The sequence below is a fragment of the Limulus polyphemus genome, unplaced genomic scaffold, assembly GCF_000517525.1.
Source record: "Limulus polyphemus unplaced genomic scaffold, Limulus_polyphemus-2.1.2 Scaffold523, whole genome shotgun sequence".
In the NCBI taxonomy this organism is placed as follows: domain Eukaryota; kingdom Metazoa; phylum Arthropoda; class Merostomata; order Xiphosura; family Limulidae; genus Limulus; species Limulus polyphemus.
Window position 1 is genome coordinate 341,880 of NW_013666133.1, and position 22,955 is coordinate 364,834.

Sequence of the window (22,955 nt, forward strand, 5' to 3'; positions counted from 1 at the left end):
ACAAGTTCTTCAAATACCTATAGAATGATAGGTTTCTTTTTTGTGAGTGTAAAACACTTTAATACACCAGTTTTGAGGTTTGCAATGATTTATTATTTACACCGACTTACAGTTACAGCCTCCCTACAGGCTTATAACGCTAAAAATCTGTTTTCGATACCTGTGGTAGGCAGAGCACAGATAGCCCATTGTGTAGCTTTGTGCTTAACAGCAAATAAATAAAAAAACAGAAAAAAAATTATTATTTTGCTGAAAGAATGTTCCCTTCATGGTTCAGCGGTAAGCTCGAGGACTTAAAAAAGTTAAAGTATAGGGGCTCGATCCCTTCGAAGGGTTCTGCGCAAGTAGTCCATTGCGGAACTTTGTGCTTAAACAGAAACAACTAGATGGAATGAGAAAACAAGTTGTTAAAAATCTTAAACTAATCTTCCATAGAATGTAACCATTTTATTGGTTGGAAATCTAAAAAATATATGACAAGTATAAATATATACCTGTGGCGTGAAAGTACTGTAATTTAATACGAAGGATTAAGTCGTATGTCAACTCAATAAAAACAAGAGAAGCCTCGGTGTTTGTCAAGTGAAAGCATGTTATAAGAATATAACCAGAAATTAATAAACTTTCCTTAAGTTTCGGCGCAGGAGCAAACTAATACCAATAGGATATAATCCCGGAAATGATATAGAATTCTCTAAAAATAGTTATAATTTTTACGAAAGCTTGATGTAATATCATTAAATACAAATCATTGTTGTTAAAGAGGAGCAGTTACTCAACGTAAAGTTTAATTAAACAAAACTAATCTTTAAACTGAGAACGGCTGTATTTGTGACATATGGATCGGTTTAGAGAAAAATGATTGAGTTTTATTATTTTATAAGTTAAAAACAGAGAAGTATGAGAAAGCAGAAGATAGTTTATTAATGCTGTCCGAAAGACAGAAACATGAAAATAACTCGTGTATGTGGATTTAACTTTGAGCAACGTTCCGGAAATTAGTTTTCAAGTCTGACCTCGTATCGCTAATGGCGAAGCTCATTGGACGGATGTAAGCGTGAAAAAAAGTAACCTTTTGTCGAGCTCCCGAAGATTTATGCCATGTTACATAACCATTTTGAAGCACTCACGCAAATTAGCATGTTCTCATCCTCGGAAATCCCCGAGGGGAAGATACTAGCAACAGCGGGTGGCTTTGCTGAAATTCTCCGCATGCTCAGTTACCCATGGCAACTAATAATGTCTAGCAGCGCGTGGGCGTTTACCTTACGGCTGGAAAGGTTTTAACTATTATAAATGACAAACAACGTGTAGACTAAATAATGCCGCACCGAAGAAAGTATGCTTTATTGAACTACGTTGGTACTCAAAGATGGAGCTTGTTCAATAATAAGTTTAACAGCCTGTTAGATATGTGCTGTATCACATGCAGGTTTATTTTGTGGAAAATGAAATACAAGATCAGTAAAGAATTCGGGCGAAAATAGCATATTTACGTCACAAAAAGGTAATTATAAGGAGAGAAGAAGTCGTCCTAACAATGCACGTGTTTCAAAATTAATGAAAAATCATAGAAAAAATACGCTTTGCTTTCAAAGAGAAAGTTCTTACTGATTAATTCTACTTTTTTATGTTAGTATTAAATATAGAAAGTATGACTGAATTCCTTCTGATTAATTGGCTGCCAAATTTTGAACCACATCGTGTTTCATTGGCTGTCGGAAAAAGGATAAATGATCCATGTAATTAACACCTCCCCCCTTAGAGTAAAAATTACACAATATTTGTTACTGCAACCACCCTGGAACAAAACTTGTTTCCGATACTTGCGCAAAGCTACACAAAAACCATCTGCGCTAGTTATTCCTCATTTTAAACTGATAAAGCCCCCCAAGTGGCACAGCGGTATGTCTGCGGACTTACAACGCTAGAAACCGGGTTTCGATACCCGTGGTGGGCAGAGCATAGATAGCTCATTGTGTAGCTTTGTGCATAATTACAAACAAACAAAACTGATAAAAAAACAGCTAGTCAAGAGCAACCGCTGCCAACTCTTTCGGGTTAGAATAATCAAAAAAGCAGGATTTAACTGTCACGTATATATCACACTCATGATCTCAGAGTGTGGAGGGCGATTTTGTGACAAAGGGACGCAAACCATGTACTCTCAGTTTCACTAAAGCAAAATGTATCAAAAGCAATGCGTATGCTAAGAAAACTCAAACTCTTTTAGTTTCAGAAAAACATTTTCACAAACCATGTAGCTTTTTTCGAAAACAAATATTTTTTTTTCGTGAAAAATCAATTACTACAAAATCGAATAGTTCACATCTAACACCAAGAAACAGTTCAATGAAAGCTTTTCGACTAACGTTATGACTGTGAATTGTGTTTGAAAAGTCATGCCAAGATTATCATCAATCCTCACTTTACACATTCATAGAAATAAAAGTATGTTTATTTTTTAAAAGCGCATTTTTTTCGAATAATTTTTATTCTATTATTTCGAAATCTGACCCACAGATTTCGTTACAAGTGCATATTTTACCGTTAAATAAAGAATTTTTAAAGAGAACAATTCCAAGAATACTCCTGGCGGCTTGTACTTTCATTTATATCATATGCCATTACAAATAGCCCCCGATGGCTCAGCGGCAAGTCTGGGGGTTTATAACATTAAAAATCCGGATTCGATACTCACAGCAGGCAGAGCAAAGATGGTCCATTGTAATGATAAACAAACCAATAAACAAAAATACATTTACAGGTAATTCGTAATTCATTTCAGTCCTCCTTAAACCCACTCATTCGTTGATCCAGTGACTCTCACAAATGTTCATTACCTTCCAGAATATAAAGTCTTGAGTTTCAAGTAGCATGCCTGAACATAGTTTAACACAACGGAGGAAGAAGTAAAATAACTGAAGTTGACTTTAACGGTTTGTCCTCTATACGTAGTAAAATAACTGAAGTTGACTTTAACGGTTTTTCCTCTATACGTAGTAAAATCCTGAAGTTGACTTTAACGGTTTGTCCTCTATACGTAGTAAAATCCTGAAGTTGACTTGAACGGTTTGTCTTCTATACGTAGTAGAATAACTGAAGTTATTTTAACACTAGTTTTGTAGTGAATGAGTTCATAAAATTGTCAGATGCACGTTATTGTAGTTTAAAGGATTGGCCTCGCACTTTGCTTGTGGTTTTAAGGACTGACCGCGCACGTTGCTTGTAGTATTTAGGACTGACAGTATAAATATTAAACTTCTGTATTATAGCAACTAAATGACAGGCAATTCAGGTTATTTCGAGATTCAAACGTAATAATAATCTGGTTAGTGCAGGTAAGTCATAGAATAGTGGGAATAAAAGTATCACTCCACATCAACTACGATAATATCTCTGAGAATGAAACGTCATTTTACATATTTGTACAATATTCAAACCGCTTGATGTAAATATAATACACAATTTATATTTAGTTGATGAAGTAATATGACTTAAAGCTCAGATTTTCACCCAAATATAACAAATTCTTAAACAAGGTTACAAATAATATACAGATCTTAATGTATACATGTATTACGTCATATAAAGGCATGCTATTCATTGGAACTTGAGATTAAAAATTAAGGGCTTTATTAATGACACTGATCAGTCACTATTTTTTTTATTTGATATAATTCGTTATTATGTTACGTAATCTTCTCCAGACTTTCTTCTCAGCTATGCTATGTTCACTCAGAAAAAGGAAAGATGGTGACATGCTCACTGCAATGTCATTACATTTCTATTATTGGGCGCCCGAAGAAATTCTAGATTAATCAACGTTTAACTAAATTACTAAGAAAGGTGTGGTCTGGTAAGCGCTAGAGGACAATCAATGAAACACAGGCAAATAGATCGGGGTTCTACATTTCCTACCTGATTTAATGTATATAGCAGAAATGCTGTAATGAACTACACGTCTTATAGTATAGGGAAGGCATGCACCGATGAACTAACTACACGGTGTAATGTACATAGCAAACATTCTGCAATGAACTACACAGTATCATGTATAGAGCAGACATGTTGCATTGAACCACCTTCTGACATAGTGTAGTGTACATAGAATACACGCAGTAGTGACCGACTCTGGGTAGTGAACTGCACATTGTAAAGTATTTAGAAGGCACGCAGTAGTGACCGATTCTGGGTAGTGAACTGCACATTGTAACGTATTTAGAAGGCACGCAGTAGTGACCTACTCTGGGTAGTGAACTGCACATTGTAATGTATCTGGAAGACACGCAATAGTGACCTACTCTGGGTAGTGAACTGCACATTGTAACGTATCTAGAAGACACGCAGTAGTGACCGACTCTGGGTAGTGAACTGCACATTGTAACGTATCTAGAAGGCACGCAGTAGTGACCGATTCTGGGTAGTGAACTACACATTGTAAAGTATTTAGAAGGCACGCAGTAGTGACCGATTCTGGGTAGTGAACTGCACATTGTAACGTATTTAGAAGGCACGCAGTAGTGACCGATTCTGGGTAGTGAACTACACATTGTAATGTATTTAGAAGGCACGCAGTAGTGACCGATTCTGGGTAGTGAACTGCACATTGTAACGTATTTAGAAGGCACGCAGTAGTGACCTACTTTGGGTAGTGAACTGCACATTGTAATGTATCTGGAAGACACGCAGTAGTGACCGACTCTGGGTAGTGAACTGCACATTGTAATGTATCTAGAAGACACACAGTAGTGAACTGTACAATGTGATGTATCTAGAAGACAAGAACTAAGAAAGACAAGCAACTAAAGAAGTAGTTATGTGAATCAATACCATGGTTTGTTTGTTGCTAGGCTCAAAGCTACACAATGGGTATCGAAACCTGGATTTTAGCAAGTCAATAGCAAGACTGAAAATCTAAGCAGTTATTAAAAGAATAAATAAATGATTTTTTTTAACCTTAAATCGTCGAGCGTTTTATTTTTCATATGATAAATCTATGTTACGAATCAGGAAGACCCAACCTGTAAGTTAATTACTAACTTAACATGCATTTCTGATTACTTGACAAGAAATTCTTAATGACACGATCAATCATTACAATGACATTAAATTTATGTTAACCATTTATGTCCCTTAAAGCTCAAATCTTAGCACAATTAGCTTACTGCAAAGTTCTAAGTTTCAATCGATTTTGGAACAAATGATACACTTTACTGTTTGACTACCGAAAGGCAATATATTTGAAGATTTTGTATCCAAATGCCTTTAGAAAGGGATATCTGTAATGTTCAGCCAAATCGGTAAAGCAAGGGATGTCGTGGTTTCAGCAGGTAAAAACAGGCTGTTCTAAGTCCGGCTACCAGCGAATACCGATAATTATGAAGACAATTAACCGCTTGTTATCGTAAGCAACCATAGAACACAGCCGTCCATTGTGATCTAAATAGGAACCTCCCTTGGAACAGTAAACTGGATAGTTTTTTTATAGATTTAAGTGTTTAATGTCAACCCAAGAGTCGTGTTCATATGCTTTTTTTCCAAAGCGCATAGCTCAACGAAAGGCCATATGTTAAAATTTGTACGAAAGGTATTTGGAAGAAATATGTGTCTGCTTAAGTTCCTGCAAAAGTACGGGCAATTTATTATCGCCCTGAAGCTTCAAGTATTGCACAACATGTCGCGAAGGATTTTCTATGAAGTTGATGGGGGGGGGGTCAGGCTTTATCTAGAACAGTAAATTAGAACGTGTAAACGTTCAATAAAAGTGCTGAAGCAGACTTTCCTGACACTATTAAATCGCGAAGAAATTTCATCTTTGTACGAGTTGGGTACCAGTTCAATACAGCGTATTACATTACATTGTACAATATACAACAAAGTGATTTCAAAACAAATCATTCGGTCACATGTCCAAATAAACATGGTAGTTTCTCCGTTAAATACAAATACAAAAGTGAAATCATGCTACCTCACGTGCAGACATTTTCCATGAACTTTATGCTTTTGGATTGCTCAAATGAGTCTCGGAAATCGTTGTCTGAGCCTGATTGATGAATTTTGGAAAGCACGTGAAGAGTAGGGGAATAACATTAACTGCAGTGTATTGCACACAAGACTACTACAGTGTAAATTGCGATAAAGAGGAATAGTTCACAATTGGGGCATTTAAACAAAACACCATCCGTGGTAGAAAAAAGGCCTAGGCAGGCACACGTCCTTGGTATAGGGAAGACATGCACCGACGAATTACACATTGTAATGCACATAAGAAACGTGATGCAATTATCTACACAGTATAAATCGTGAACACTCAATCGCAGTCACTACTCTTGCATGTTATTTTAAACAAGATATAATTGTTTATAATACATTTAAAACATATTATACAGGATGATCTTTGAAATGCTCAATCAGAAAATGTGTTTACCCGATCTTGCTTATGTGGAATCTGAATATCTTTTAATAGCATAATATAAGACTTTTTTTTGGAGTTTTAAAATATTCTTTGCTAGTCATGTTTGCAGTGCCTTCTCTTTTAGATGTAAAAAATCTGTTTATAAAGAGTAAGGGAAGAGGTTCATTGTCATTAAGACGTCCCTTTGCACCACGAAAAAGACAAAACAAAAAACAGTAAAATGGTAAAGTAGTTCTCACTCGATTGCATTTTTCTGTCTAATCTATTTGTAATAGTTTCTTCATCTTTCAGTATCGTTTGCTCTAATGGTGCTGTTTTCATTTTTATTATGTTCTTTCCAGCTCCCTTTGTTTTTACGAAAATACTTACATTGAAAACTTTATATAGATTTATCATAGCGTATGGTTATTCTTGTAAGAACTCTTTTTTTATTAACTTTTGAGTGATAAAACAAAAACCAGGCAATTCTAGTGCAGTATTAAAGCTGAAAAACAATGCTAACTTATTTTTCTCGGATGCTAAGGAATCTTCGTTTAAAAAAAATGGAAACGTATGCATTGAAATATAACTGTAAGTCGTGCTCAGGCACTGACTCTGCAAATAAAACTGGCGTAGGTTTTATCGATTCGAACTATTTGGCAGAAGGTTCAATTATTTTTCATTGTTTCCCATAGACACCGTTGTGAGGATCTACTTGTCTTTCGTTGTCCCACCTACTGACTTACTCGAGCTGTGACGGGCATTAGTGCGACATCAGAAGTAGCTCTTTATCGATATTTTCAATTAGAGCTTGGTGATGATGATGCTAGAAATAGGAACATGTACAGCCAACCTCTTCGTTACAGCTTTAGTCCTGTAGACCATGCAAAAATCTTGGGAGCAACTGAGTAGTGCAATGTAACGCAGAAATGAGATAAAAAAGGTCTGATGTATTTTTAACTCATGCTCTATGTATGTCTTACCTTTATTTTGTAAATGGACTCCATGAAAAGGCTTTTAGCGTCTGAGCTAGTGTTTCGTAAATGTTTGATTTGAAATCGGTCTTATTAGTCTTTTTCATTAGACAATCTAAATGATTTCTTATGCAACTAGGAGTAAAATCATCTAGCTATTACAGGGGATATTTTTTTTAACAAGTGTAATTATTTGGGAGTTAGTTAAACTGTAATAATCTTGCCACTGGGATTCCTCCAGGGAAAGGTACCTAATTAATACACGATATTCACTTAAAATATATTTAGCTATTAAAAGGGTAACCTGTACCTTTTGTAAATATCTTCATATTGGGTCCCTCAAGGGCACGTAAAATTCTACAGCTATTAGCAGGAGATATCTTCTGTAATAATCTTCCCATGGGGACTCCCTCCCCCTGAGAAAGGCACCTCAATAATGTTTGATATCCTCTCAAAATATATTTAGTTATTATAAGGGTAAAGTGGACTTTGTTTAACTATATTCATACTGGGCTCATCAAGGGCACGCAAAATTCTGAAGCTACTAGCAGGTGATATCTTCTTAGAACTTATTTAGGTTTTAAAATGTTAAGTTGGGCCTTGTGTAATTCTATTTCTACCAGGTTGCATTTATGATAAACACAGTTCGCTTAGCTGTTGTCAAAAATACTCTTAAGGCTAAATAACGTACTTGAAAGTTAACATATTTTGTGTTTAATAATTTCCTTAAGCGTCGTATCTCCAGGCACATGAAAATACGTAACTGAACATAAAAAAGATAATATATATATGAGTTCAAAATTTTAACTGTCTAACAGTTAGAAAAAAGTTAGGCAAATAAGATGAAATTTCTTAAATCACGGAGTAATGAAATATTGAAAGTATTTTGGAAATCACACACTTTAAGATGATTATTATAAATGCTTCTGAAGAGGAATTATGAAAGTATGCTTATCGTTCTCTCTTATGGAACTGTGTAAAGTCTTGATATTATGTCATTATCTCGTGAAAGAAACTAACTGGAGCTATTATGCATTACGATTCATTAAAATTTGAATGGTGATATGTTATTCAATTTCAACAGAGAATTAAAATACAGATCAAGACGATGTTGAATATTCCCTTATTTACACAACTATATTTCTATTCTTAACTGTATGATTACGAATCCTCATTCTTCAATTAACATGAATCTCTTTGTCTGTAAATTCGATTAAAGAATATACGTAGTGGTAAAATGGTGTGTATATATAAAGAACAGAGACAAGGTCAAAGGTTTTCCATATGTTTACGACCATGCATTAATGGAATATTTAGTATTTGCAAATTAAACACAAATGTGTCGAATATCAAAGCTAAGAGTGCACGTGATTTCCAAATCCAAGAATATCAATCTGAGGGTCGCGGGTTCGAATCCTCGTCCCACCAAACATGCTCGCCATTTCAGCCGTGGGGGCGTTATAATGTGACGGTCAATCCCACTATTCGTTGGTAAAAGAGTAGCCCAAGAGCTGGCGGTGGGTGGTGATGACTAGCTGCCTTCCCTCTAGTCTTACACTGCCAAATTAGGGACGGCTAGCGCAGATAGCCCTCGTGTAGCTTTGCGCGAAATTCAAAAAAAGAAACAAACTAAATAAATACAAAAATATTATATAATATGACTACCATATTTTCTATTAAAATGTCTTCATGTCTTTCATGATAAACTCTAGTTCCAATTATAATTTGATTACTTTTTTCATTGAACGCCGCAGAGAACATTCAGATAAATATATATTTTAACCATTTAGAGGTTCATTAGTGTGAGGTGTCAATAAGCTAATGTTTGGAGTTGAAATAGCCCAGTAAAACTAAAGTTATCTTTCAAGTTCAAATGTCCACATACATCAAAGTATATGAACAAGACGCTAGGAATGAAAACCTTATTACCAATCAATCTTTTTTTAAGACAACATGTCGTTCATTTGGTGATCGATATATGTTTCTGAATATACTATAATGATTTACTTAACTAATGATCAGTCAACCCATAAATCTACTTTTTCAACAAATGCCAACATTTACAATCCGTTTGCTAGTTATACATAAATAGATTAGAGACTACAATTCAGTTTTGTCGGTGGTGTCCCGAGTCGAGCGCCTTATCCACCTGGCTATGCCGGGCCGTATTTATTTAGAGGTGTTGTATTTCATAAGTGTTTTCAAATATTCACAGTGCCTCTAGTTTCTATATTTAGTATTAATGAATTAAAATACACTTTTTATGAATATATACAATTTAATGGAAGTTTGTGATTCACAGCACTGATGATCCGAATAATTTTTTTTTTATCAAACATCGAATCACATAAAGATCCATAAATCCAAAGAAAGTTTTGTATAGTTCCATACGAATCCAACGCACATTTTCTTAGTTAATAAATAAAACTATTTGTCTTTCTCAAATGTATTTATATCGCATTCGTACATTTCTTTTAGAAGAATATCTTTAGGAATCCACCAGGGGTTTCTAAAAAAAAAAAACGAACTTCGATTATAGGAGAGAATTTATTTTCAATTTGTATACAGTCTTTTAGTTCAATAAGAATGTTTAGAAACTTTTCGGATTCCTAGTGATATCTGGTTCAATGTTTTGAAAAATATCTTTAGAATTCCATTGGTAATCTTTCGCGTTTTTTTATGGGAACTTCTGTAGAAACGTTTTATAGAAGTTCTACTTTTTCTTTTCCAGCGCCTAAAAAGAAGACAGCACGCTTCTATTCACACTAACAAAAACTGGAGCAGTTTAACGATTGTTATCAGGACACATTTTTACATCTTATTTTCTATTGGCTAAACGTTCAATCGTTTCGTACAATCTCTTGATATTAGCTAAGTTAGATGAATTATATTAAATCCTCTTAGATGGAACACATTTGTTGAAAAGTTGAAAATCTTATGGAATACAAGTTTGAGATCATAATTCAACTGACGATTATTGTGACTCATGATATCAACATAAGATATAAATATCGCAATCACGCCAATGAGATAAGTCTGTGGATATTAATAAGAAGCTTTTAACTACAAAAAAAAGGTAGTTAAACTTATGTCACATGCAATATTCTGCTTTCAACTGTATCTTTTCCTGAAAACTAAGTTACCCGCTAAAAATAAGTCAAGTTTATAGTCCCTATATTATATGTAACTTTTAGTCTCAATTCTTAGTTGCATTTGCATTTTTAAAGAAGTTCAAAATATTTACAATTTGTTTAAATTCTTAGGTTTCTCAGCATCTTTTTTGTAAAGTTTAATCTAGTATTTCATACGTTATCAACCATAAACCATGGGATTCCAGTCAAGACAAGTATACCATTTACTCTTTAGTAGAATCATGACTCAACTAATTATTTGGATTTTTTGAAGAGGGATATTCCGGTTTATTGACGATTGGATACCATACCCATCTTATTAATAAGTTTTTTTTTAAGTTCACGCAAAGTTAGTTGAGGAATATCTGCACTAGTCGTCCCTAATTTTGAATTCATAGACTATAGGGAGAGCAGCTAGTCAACACTACCTACCGCCAACTCTAGGGCTACTCTTTACCAACGACTAGTGGGATTGACCGTCGTATTATAATGCCTCCAAACGGTTTATCCCAGAAGTACTTACGATAGAGTTGTAGTAGTCGGATACCACTTGTTGCCATGATTACTATCTTAAGTTTAATAACTAATTATATCATTATTAACGTCACGCAGGACAAACATTTATATGTCGTAAGTCCGTAAGCTTACTGTTGTCCCACCGAACAGCCAAGATAAGATAATTTATCATATGTGATTTATTCTGGTTTAATATTGCTCTTAAATTTTTAATGCCTTCTACATAACTTTCCTATCAACGTGTACATAATAAGACATATACACACACTTGGTGAAACCACAGTTAAACACAGTTTAATATTTATAATAACTCCTCCTTTCTTTATAGTTATTTTACTTCTCTTTTTTAAGTGACCAAAAATACATAACTGACACCTTATACCATTACTATTTATACTTTTTTTATTGAAATGAGGATAATCACAAAGATTACTTTGAGACTTTTAAGTTGTTAATAGTTATCAATTTATGTCTATTTTTCAGATTTTTGGAAAGGAAGTGAATCGCAATATGTAACACATCTCCAGAGTTTGGGAATATAAATTCGTCAATTGATAAATATTGATAATGATAAGGATTGATAAATAAGATATTTAGAAATTAAATCGTTTTTTTTTTGTTTTTCAAGCAAGTATAGTCATTCTTAAAGAGTCATAGGGTTTTGAGATTGCATTAGAGTATAGCGTAAGGTATATTTGTTATCTCAACTTTAGCCACATGTAGTAAGGACACAATATTAATTAATTATTAATACACATTCTTTACACAATGTACATCTAAATGTGCAATGATATGTGCAGTTAGTTGGAGACAGTTCTTGTTATTTTATATGTATTAGTGTTATAAAGTCGTTTGCAGAAAGTAATTTATTAAACACCCTTAAATATGCGTTTCACGGCAATACCCACGTGTTTGTTAACATAACAATTTTCGCTTATCTACAAAATATAAGTTATATTCTAGTTTACCTTGTGGTATAAACTAGTGTAATACAAAATAAGATTGAATAATCTGCTAGACTGGATATGCTAGACTCTTGAATAATCTAAAGCCGATATTCTTGAAACTGCAAGTTAAGCCTTACAGTATATCTTGAAGATTTAGTTAGGCTTAGAAAAGCTTCAATCAAAGCCATGAAATATGTTAAATAATGTAAAAGAAACACTTGAAACAGCTATGGATGTTCTTAATATTTTAGTAAGTTTCGTCTTTGCCCAATTCCCTACATATTATTACGAGATATGGTTTCCGTATTAGGTGATAAAAGCTCTCTTCAATTTTTGAATAAAACATCAACAACGTTACAAAATGTGTTGCGAACGCTTGTAGTCATAATATTTCTTTAGATGATATAATGGAAGGCTCGAGCACAAGTGTTTATGGGCAGAAGAACGTAAAACCTTTCGTCATTTATCATACTATGGACAAACGAATCCCGCACAGTTAGTCAGAAATCACTGAGTACGTGTTATTCTCCTGGGAGAGCTTTGAAGTGAAGATTGTTATGGCAACCACTGAAATAGGAAGTTGAAGCCACATTTATTAAATTATATTGAGTTGTAAATATTACATCTGTCCTTAAGAACATTTGAATACAAGTGTTAGTGAATAAAATCAGAAAAACCCATGGAATTTTACTACTTTTGACCCTTTTTTGTTTGGAAGGAGTAGAGATTGCAGAACTTGTCGATAGAAATTTGTTATTATATTTTTGCCTTCCAGTTTCCTTTTTTTCAGAAAATATAATCAATTTAAAAGTATATCAAACTATTGTTATAATATTATCAAGTTACTCCAAAAAGAAAGGTCTATTTTTCTAAATCTTTACGATCTTCTTTGTTAGTCTGATGCTAAACAAAGCTACACAGTGGGATATCTGTATTTTGCCAACTGCAGGTATCGAAACCCGATTTTCAGAGGTATAAGTCCTCTTTATTTGGAAGACAAGGTTATGGGATCATGTAAACTTAAAAATTATTCATTTATGAAGGGACGAATGGTCTGAAAACAGTTCATTACAAGTTAATGATGGTTGGTTTATTTGACAAAATTCATTTCATCATTAAAATGTAATAAAAAAAACAGTGGATCCCACATTTTTCACCATTACATTTTTTAAAAAATGCACAGCTTTTTCGAAAGTACTAGTGTATTGGAAATCAATGGCTGATCAATGTCTGATCAATTAGTTTTAATACGAATAAAAATAATTACACTTCTAACTCTACAGTTTGAATAAAAGGAAAACATTAGAAGCACATAATTTTTATCACTCAGTTAATACCACAAACGATAAAAGTCACCAGTCTCGTAACCAGAAAATAACATGTTATCTATTTTATAACTTTAACAATGACTGTGAATAGATTGCTTAACGGTGATTATAATACACTTTAGGCTCCAGATTCTTTTTAAAGCCTTCCATCTTTGAGCATGACCGTAAAATTGCCTTAAGTAACAATAAATAATAATAAACAGATGTCTATTTAATAGAACAGTTTTTCAAGTATAAGGCTTGATTGGAGAGAGACAGAGTTAATTCATTGTTTCAATATAACGAGAAAACAAATTCTGTGGCCAATTCGAATGGCCTCTGATTTTTTAAAAGCATGTTTTTATATATATATATATATATATATCAAGCTAAAAGCTTGTAATCCAGAAGCAACACCCACGTTCATTTTTTAACAAGTGTATATAGTCGAATTAATTTGTAAATTTCACTTTTAACAATATACTACAATAGATTAAAAGTATCTCAATAATTTTAGTTAACCAATGTGTTGCAGGTAAAGTAACCAAAACTTGGAATATTTTTAATGTATAGGTGGTAAACGATTGTTAAAAAACAGATATATATTGCATTTAAATCGAATTTTTCAAAATTTGTAAAATAGTTTTAAAATTTTGTAAAAATATACAGCTCGCATGGTTTTTCAAAGTTGGTGCGTGTCGGGCAACAACACAGACTAAATTCAGTTACGGGTTTTACTTCTGTAGAAGATTATTAACACGTTTCTCTCCCTAAATAGTTAACATATTTCAGCACAGCCTAGAGTAGCACCTTTCAAACATGTCTTCAGACAATCTTCTTTAGGACTCGGTAAACGAGTTTTTCCACAACTTTTGCGACTAAGATTAAGCACAAACTCCAGCTATAATTTTTTCCGTTAGTACAATATTTTGAATGTTTTTAGTTACTAATCGCTAGTTGATTAAGGGAACTATTGGCCGAAAAACGAAATGCGCATAAAATAGGTTACCGATGTAGCCTAACAATGTGATAGTTTGATTTAAAATAATTATTTTCCAAAATGCTGCAGAAAGCTCATGAAATTTTGTTTATTTTATAACAACAATTCAAATACTTTACTAAAAGGATAAGAAGTTAAACATGTCGTAAAAACAAATAAACTTTATATAAGAAGTAATATAAAGGCTTATCTTCCTTCAGACAGATGCTAATGTATAGATCACCCGATCTTTGCTCCACAATACTTAGATATTTTCAGATTCAGAATAGTAAAATAAACCCCAGAAGAGAAGCAAATGAATACTCGTTAGGACAACACTGAAATCGCGTCTTTTGATATGTGTTATCTATAATTAGGATACTTTGCAAAACGCAAGAAGGTTTTTAGATGAAAGATAATTACTTTAATAGTAAAAATAAATGGTGTGCTTTGCTAAAATAAATGTTTCGTAAACACAAATGCTTACAATAAAATGTTGAGGCTCTAAAGTCCCATTAATAGTAAAATAAATGGTGTGCTTTGCTAAAATAAATGTTTTGTAAACACAAATGCTTACATTAAGAATGTTGAGGCTCTAAAGTCCCATTAATAGTAAAAATAAATGGTGTGCTTTGCTAAAATAAATGTTTCGTAAACACAAATGCTTACAATAAGAATGTTGAGTGCTCTAAAGTCTCATTCCTTATTTGTTCTTATTGTTTCCTCACACGAGTTAGGCCTGAGAGACATCGGTAGTCATGGTTTGCTTAAACGTTCCAAACAGTTGTAGAAACTGAGGATAAGCAGACACAGTAACTCACGAAACCAATGTGACTGTCATGGTAAATAACAGTAGAGACGCGAACCACGAACTCTTGGAATTACAGTCCAGCACGCTAACAACTAGGTCACTCATGGCCTATGATAATTGAAATATTAATATATTTTTTACTAAAGTTGTTGGTAACTAAATTCAACTGTGTCATATTAATAAGGGAAATTTGTAAAGTTAAAAATATCTGAAAAAGTAGCAAAATAAAATATTTTTAATAACGTTCGAAGTACATGATGTTGGATGTTTGTTAAATGCGGGGAAAATGAGTCAGAAACATAGAATGTACATCATCATTCGTTATGCGCAGTTGCTCTTTAATAGCTACAGAAACACCTTATTTCACAATGCTAAAATTAATATTCAAGCAGTTAACTTAGTACAGCAAATGTATGAGAAACAACTTACATTGTTAGCTATTAACAGAAAATAACTAAAGTAATAGTATTTAGATAAGGAGGAAAACTATAACATGTGTTAAGAAATGTTATTTAGGTGGTGAGACATTAGGAGTTATATTAATGTATGAACACACAAAAATAATATTTTCAACCGTGGTATTTTCTTATACTTGGATAAACAAGCAGAATAGGTGTTGTTAAGAAATATTATTTAGGTGGTGAGACATTAGGAGTTATATTAATGTATGAACACACAATAATAATATTCTCAACCGTGGTCTTTTCTTATACTTGGATAAACAAGCAGAATAGGTGTTGTTAATAAATGTTATTTAGGTGGTGAGACATTAGGAGTTATATTAATGTATGAACACACAAGAATAATATTCTCAACCGTGGTCTTTTCTTATATTGGATAAACAAGCAGAATAGGTGTTGTTATGTGGTGAGACATTAGGAGTTATATTAATGTATGAACACACAAGAATAATATTCTCAACCGTGGTCTTTTCTTATATTGGATAAACAAGCAGGAAAGTCAAATAATCTGGTAAGAAAGCTCGATTGTATAAAATTGCTTGCTTTCAAAACCAAGTGTATTAAAAATTGATTAAAATTGTCAAATTGACACAAAATAATGTACCGAGTTTAAATACTTTTTCAAAGTCCAAGAAATTTGTATGCATTGATATTTCGTAATAAAGAATACTAGAAAGATAAGAATATCAAATTATAATTTTCAAACTCAATACCCCGATCTGAAGGTATTAATAGGGAAGAAGGATTCATTATTGGATTTTTAAGGGACGCGGGTTGGCCATGGGGTAGAGCTCTGTATTTTGGAGCTGCCGTGTTCGAATCCACGCGATACAACAATATATTTTTCTCATTTTCTTCGCTCTGGTCAATAGTGAGAAATAAGCGACGGTGGCAGTTATTTTTAGTATATTTACCATAAATACAAAATGCATTGTTTAAGAAATAGTAATGTCTATGCTAGGCATTAATTTCTTATCTTATCAATTTGTTATTGATATGAAATACAGAGAATTAATTTGCTATCTACAATTTATTATTTAAGTCCATCAGACTAGAAGCTTATCCATTTCATGTGTACACAAAGTGAATAGTTGTTAGATAAATTAGGAACTTTAACATTGTGTATTTTAATGGATAGATACGATAAATGAGACGTATGTCGCCTATGTTAACACACCTTATTGAAGCAGTTATGTTTTTGTTGATATCTGATGCATGAATTATTTGCCATAAATCAACTCAAACAGTACTGGGTGTGGCTAAGTGGTTAGCTTCCCTAACTGTAAACGCGCTTCCTACTATGAGGTCGTGATGCGTTATAATAGTGAAGGTCATATCCTACTATTTGGTCCGACAAGAGTACCCCAAGAGTTGGCAGCGGATGCTATTTACTAGCTGTTTTCTCTTTAGTCTAGAAAGGTCCAGCATGGCCAGGTGGTTAAGGCGCTCGACTCGCAATCTGAGGATCGCGGGTTCGAATCCCCTTCACACCAAACATGCTCGACCTTTCAGTCGTGGGGGCGTTATAAGTGACGGTCAATCCCACTATTCGTTGGTAAAAGAGTAACCCAAGAGTTGGCAGTGGGTGGTGATGACTAGCTGCCTTCCCTCTAGTCTTACACTGCTAAATTAGGGATGGCTAGCGCAGATAGCCCTCGTGTAGCTTTGCGCGAAATTCAAAACAAACAATCTTTAGTCTATCAGTTCACAATTAGGAATGGCTTTTGAATTTTTGCGTTAAAATCCTAAAGAAACAACTCAAATAAAGAGTATGATATCAATTAACACTATTTCGGCTATTATATCACATTCCTTCCAGTTAATAAGATTAACCATAGAAAATGAACTTGAATTTTAAGTAAAACAGAATCTGAAGTTAGTTTCACAGAAACTAGTGTAGAAAATAACAACTTGAAGTCACAGATTAGTATTCGTAATGAAGTTGTGAGTGTTATTTTGAAGTATTGCAGGAGTAAGCTTAGTATGAGTGAAACATTTCGAGAAGTTTCCAAATTGTAATGTTATGTGTTCATTTGGCTGATTTCTAAATTATCCACATACAAAATAAAACTAGCTTGTTTTGTACAAATCTTGTTGTTAAATGTTTTATGTATAATTTTTTCTTTACACAAGTTAGACCTGAGAGACATGTTAGTCGTGTTAATTAATTGCTTAAACGTACCAAACCGTCCCAGAAACCGAGGATAGGCAGAAACAGTGACTCACGAAACCAATGTGTCTGTCATGGTAACTAACAGTAGGCGTGGTTTATCTTTGCAGTTCTCAACGTATGCAGTTAGACATACCCAGATCAACAAGTTTTAAGTAGGAAGGCTAAACTCAAATCCTGTCATTTATTACCAGTTTCTAAAAATGTTATCGCTATTGAAAGTATCTTCTTTAACGTTAGTTATAAAATCAAGTTTATTATAATAAAATTTTAAAATGAAGAAAATAATACTAACTTAATTTCTATTCATTTATAAACATGCAAAATCAAGGGTTTCGGAAATGTGACAGCTGTTAAAAATGTTATTTATTAGCAGATGTTGAAGTATGGAAACTTGTAACTGTCTGATTTATCAAGGATTTTGGAAATGTGACAGCTGTTAAAAATGTTTTTTATTAGCAGATGTTGAAGTATGGAAACTTGTAACTGTCTGATTTATCAAGGATTTTGGAAATGTGACAGCTGTTAAAAATGTTGTTTATTAGAAGATACTGAAGTATGGAAACTTGTAACTGTCTGATTTATCAAGGATTTCGGAAATGTGACAGCTGTTAAAAATGTTATTTATTAGCAGATTTTGAAGTGTAGAAACTTGTAACTGTCTGATTTATCAAGGATTTCGGAAATGTGACAGCTGTTAAAAATGTTGTTTATTAGCAGATGTTGAAGTATGGAAACTTGTAACTGTCTGATTTATCAAGGTTTTTGGAAATGTGACAGCTGTTAAAAATGTTGTTTATTAGCAGATGTTGAAGTGTGGAAACTTGTAACTGTCTGATTTATCAAGGGTTTCAGAAATGTGACAGCTGTTAAAAATGTTGTTTATTAGCAGTTGCTGAAGTATGAAAAGTTGTAACTGCGTCTTATTTAGGGTTTCGGGAATATTGCAACTATTAACAGTGTAATCTACTATCAGTTTCGAAAATGGGACAACAGTTAATAGCCTTATTTATCACTAAAGTACACTTTACGTTAACAGCTGGAGAAATAATTTATCAATTTACAGAACGTTTCACAAAATGAGAGTTCAACTTGCTTCGGTCTTCAAGCGTCAAGATGGAATCGGATTACGATGTTAAGCCAATTTTCGACAATATATATATATATTCTCTCTGAGTAAAATATTAAGTTGTATGGCTAAAAAAGTTCCAAGGCTTACGATTAATTTTAGCTTTTGATCAAAGAAAGTTACCTACATAGATTAAAACTAAAAATTAGCTCCAATGTTAACATAGCTAATTTAATATACTTTTCTTACCTTCTTACCTACGGTGATTGGAAAACGTTGTTTTAACCTCGCTGTTAGCGTTGTATTCGACCGTAATTAGGTCATGATAAGAAAAAAAAAGTCTTCTATATTCTCCAACTTGATTTACTTCCACTTAAACAAATTAGATAAAATAGCTCTACATAATAATACCCCCCCCCCCCAGTGGCACAGCGGCATGTCTATGGACTTACAACGCTAGACACCGGATTTCGATACCCGTAGTGGGCAGAGCACAGATAGCCTCTTGTGTAGCTTTTTGCTTAGCTACAAACAAACAAACATAAGAATAATATAAGATCAAATAAGTTAAATGTACACGAGACTGACGATATGATCACATAATCTAGGAGCATGCGGGAAGGCTAAAATAACATGATATTTTGGGAGTTACCTATTAATGAAAATTATGTAATAAAATCTGTAACAAAATAGAATAATGATCGTAGAAGTTAGGTTTACAATAACAGCGAAGAAAGAAAATATAAAATTGCAAACAGATTACGAAAAAAAGTTAAGTAATTAAGAAAACATAAACAACAAATACTGATAAACTATATCAACATAAATTACGCTGAATAAGATAATATTTATATGTATATATATATATATACATAGGACTAAATTGTATAGATGTAAAAATGAAATAAAATGCTCTTATTAATGAGAGAATATCTAAAGCGATGAAGAAGAACAAAGAAACTAAATGAATTTATTATAAATGATGATTTTATAAATAAAAAAAAGACTTATTGATGTTGTAATGGTATTATAAGGTAAGTGGATTAACATAAGAGTAATGATATTATAAGGTAAGTGGATTAACATAAGAGTAATGATATTATAAGGTAAGTGGATTAACATAAGAGTAATGGTATTATAAGGTAAGTGGATTAACATATGAGTAATGGTATTATAAGGTAAGTGGATTAACATAAGAGTAATGGTATTATAAGGTAAGTGGATTAACATATGAGTAATGGTATTATAAGGTAAGTGGATTAACATATGAGTAATGGTATTATAAGGTAATTGGATTAACATAAGAGTAATGGTATTATAAGGTAACTGGATTAACATAAGAGTAATGGTATTATAAGGTAACTGGATTAACATAAGAGTAATGGTATTATAAGGTAACTGGGTTAACTTAAGAATAATTATATTATAAGGTAACTTGAAATTACATAAGTACAACAATGAAATACACGAAAAGCTAGACTTTCAAACTAATTATCATGTTTTAAGTTAAGCAAGATGCACATAAGAAGAATGAGGTGGTAAGTTAGATTTATGTGTGAATATTGCGTATTGGTTGTGTAACTAGGCTAATAATGTGGTAAGTTAGATTTATGTGGGAATATTGCGTATTGGTTGTGTAACTAGGCTAATAATGTGGTAAGTTAGATTTATGTGTGAATATTGCGTATTGGTTGTGTAAGCTAGGCTAATGATGTGGTAAGTTAGATTTATGTGTGAATATTGCGTATTGGTTGTGTAAGCTAGGCTAATGATGTGGTAAGTTAGATTTATGTGTGAATATTGCGTATTGGTTGTGTAACTTGGCTAAGATTTACATAATATAAAACAAATATATATAGATAAAGGTAGGAAAAAATCAAATGTAAGGTAAAAATTATGCTGAAGTAAAACGGTTTAACACTCTGAGAGTAAGGATGGTAACATGGTAACATAGATGTTATATTTACTTTCATTCGTAATTAACAGTTCTGATAGATTCTTAATGAAACAAACCTTATTTGTACTGTAATAGGATATATTAATTTTCTAGTTATATTAATTAATTCCTGTTGCCAGCGTATTGTTGTAAAGCGCAGTTTACGTCAACCGCATCTTCAACTCGTGTGACAGTTAATTTGTTAGAGATCTTATGAAAACAGGTACCAACCGGAATCATCTACGTCACTCTATTCACTCCTACGCAGAATGTTTATGATAACTTTTGAAGGATGAATTGAACAAGACATGTGTTTAAAAGACTGATGTTTTAGTCAAGTAATAACTTCAATTTGTCTTCAGTAGCTTATTACAAAAACTCATGCTTGTAACCTTACTAAATAAAAGCCCTTATATGAATCTTATTAAAAAAAGGATTTTAATTCCTAATATTTAAACCAACTGTGCTAATATAAGGATGTGTTACGCATTTCCGCTTAAATACAAACATCTAAAAATTACATAGCAAACTATACAGCATTTTGCTACTATGTTTAATTTTTTTATGAGTGACAAAATAAAAATTTAAATTTAAATCCACTTTAAAAGGTTAATTATATCAAATATAATAAAACTAAATTTATGTTTGTCCAGATTGACCAAACATAAGCCAGAAGAAGTTCTCTAAATCGTTCTTAATGATGCAATAAGTGAAGATCCTGTTAACTGGGAAAAGTTTTTCTTCTTATTTAATATCAAATTATAGCGGCCCAAACAGAAACCTGACTAAAGAATGATCGAAGAAAACATAAAGTTTATAATGCCAAGATCACTTTATGGTTGTGATAAGCAAGACAGTTAGTTCTCATTTCGTAATAAAACTTCATTTCATGAAAATTAGACTTCAACATTAAATTAAATAACTTTTTGAAATGACCAAAAGAAACGTTTACTATACACTAAAAGCAATGAAATGTTGGGAATATTTAGACTGTAAGTAAAAAACGTTTATATATATTTTGTATTTTATTGATAGGGAGAAAAATAACGAGCTCCTAATTCTTTTTTAAACGACTGCAGCGTTGAATCATGTTTTTTTTTTTGCGTTGATGAAAATCAGTTCGCATGAGGATTTATCATTATCTAAATTTGTGATTGAGAGGGTTATTTCAGTATAGTAGAAATTTTAATAGATTTAGTTTGAAATTAATTTACAGGCTAAACTTACGTTTTTTTCTTACCTTCTGTAAATTCAAATACTATTGAAGCAAATAGTTAGTGTCTAACGTTTCATCTAGTAACGCCATCAAATGTCGTTCTTCACATCATCAGAAGTATTCTCGTCTACACACTGTTAAAGATCTTCTAGTTAGGAGAAGAGAACCTGTTTTGGATATGAGGTCTTCCTACTGGAAACTAGTTGGAGAATAGGTTCATGTCAAATAACAGACTGAACATACTCTGATCAAATAATAGAAAATCACATGACCAGTTGAAAAACCTTTTTTTATGATGAATTCACTTTCTAAGTCTGGTTTCTAAATCCTGAAGATAGGCTTTGTAATATGATCAAAATTCATTCCAATCATAAATTTGAAATATTAGTCCAAATAATTTCGATATCTGTCAGTAATATACAAAAGCTGATTTACCGTATTTTCTTCGGAGTTGTCTTCTTTCCATGAAGCGAAGACTATTCTTTGCTGCTGTTCGAGTGACTTCCAATCTGGAGACAATTTTTATTCATGAATAAAATGGAAATTTCTAACAGCTTCAAGTCTAAGACAACTTTTCTCGAATGATCTTGATTTGTTTGTTTTTCTGAGAATATTCTAACCGGGAATTTTAATTCATTTAAAAATTACCGATAACTCAGAAATCACGTTCGTATAATAATTAAAATATAAGTAAATCATTCCAATTTAGATTTTCGGAAGAAAACTGATGTAGAGAAAAATATCTTATACTGCATTACTGGCTTTGACTTCACGGTTTTATAGTGCAGAAGAGAGGGGACGTGCCCATTGGTAGCTGGGGCGGTGGTTCGTAGTGACAGAGCCATCGTTCAATCGATTCATTGTCCGCCTGCGTTATTCATCTATAGAATAACATCAAAAATCTGTGATGTAACGGATTATTCGTCACCCTGTCTGTGGTATATCGGCTGTTTTCACTGTTTAAGTTCATTTCAAGACTCAACTAGCTTTAGCGGTTACTCTGCTACTGATCGTTTACCAGGAATATCATAATTTAAATCT

The 22,955-nt window shown here is 32.8% G+C and overlaps 1 long non-coding RNA gene across 2 annotated transcripts in view; it reads right to left on the bottom strand.

Moving 5' to 3' along the window:
- The window catches only part of LOC111085636, a 24,804-nt gene extending 2,248 nt beyond the window's left edge, over positions 1 to 22,556 (bottom strand). The window contains exons 1-3 of one of the 2 annotated variants that reach the window (XR_002610446.1): positions 22,350 to 22,556; positions 21,939 to 22,113; positions 7,768 to 7,819 (exon numbers count right to left, since the gene is read on the bottom strand). This is a non-coding gene — a long non-coding RNA (uncharacterized LOC111085636). Of the gene's footprint in view, positions 1 to 7,767; positions 7,820 to 21,938; positions 22,114 to 22,349 lie in introns of those variants that run through there. The other variant, XR_002610445.1, reaches the window with a different exon arrangement.
- Between the last annotated feature and the right edge of the window lie 399 nt (positions 22,557 to 22,955).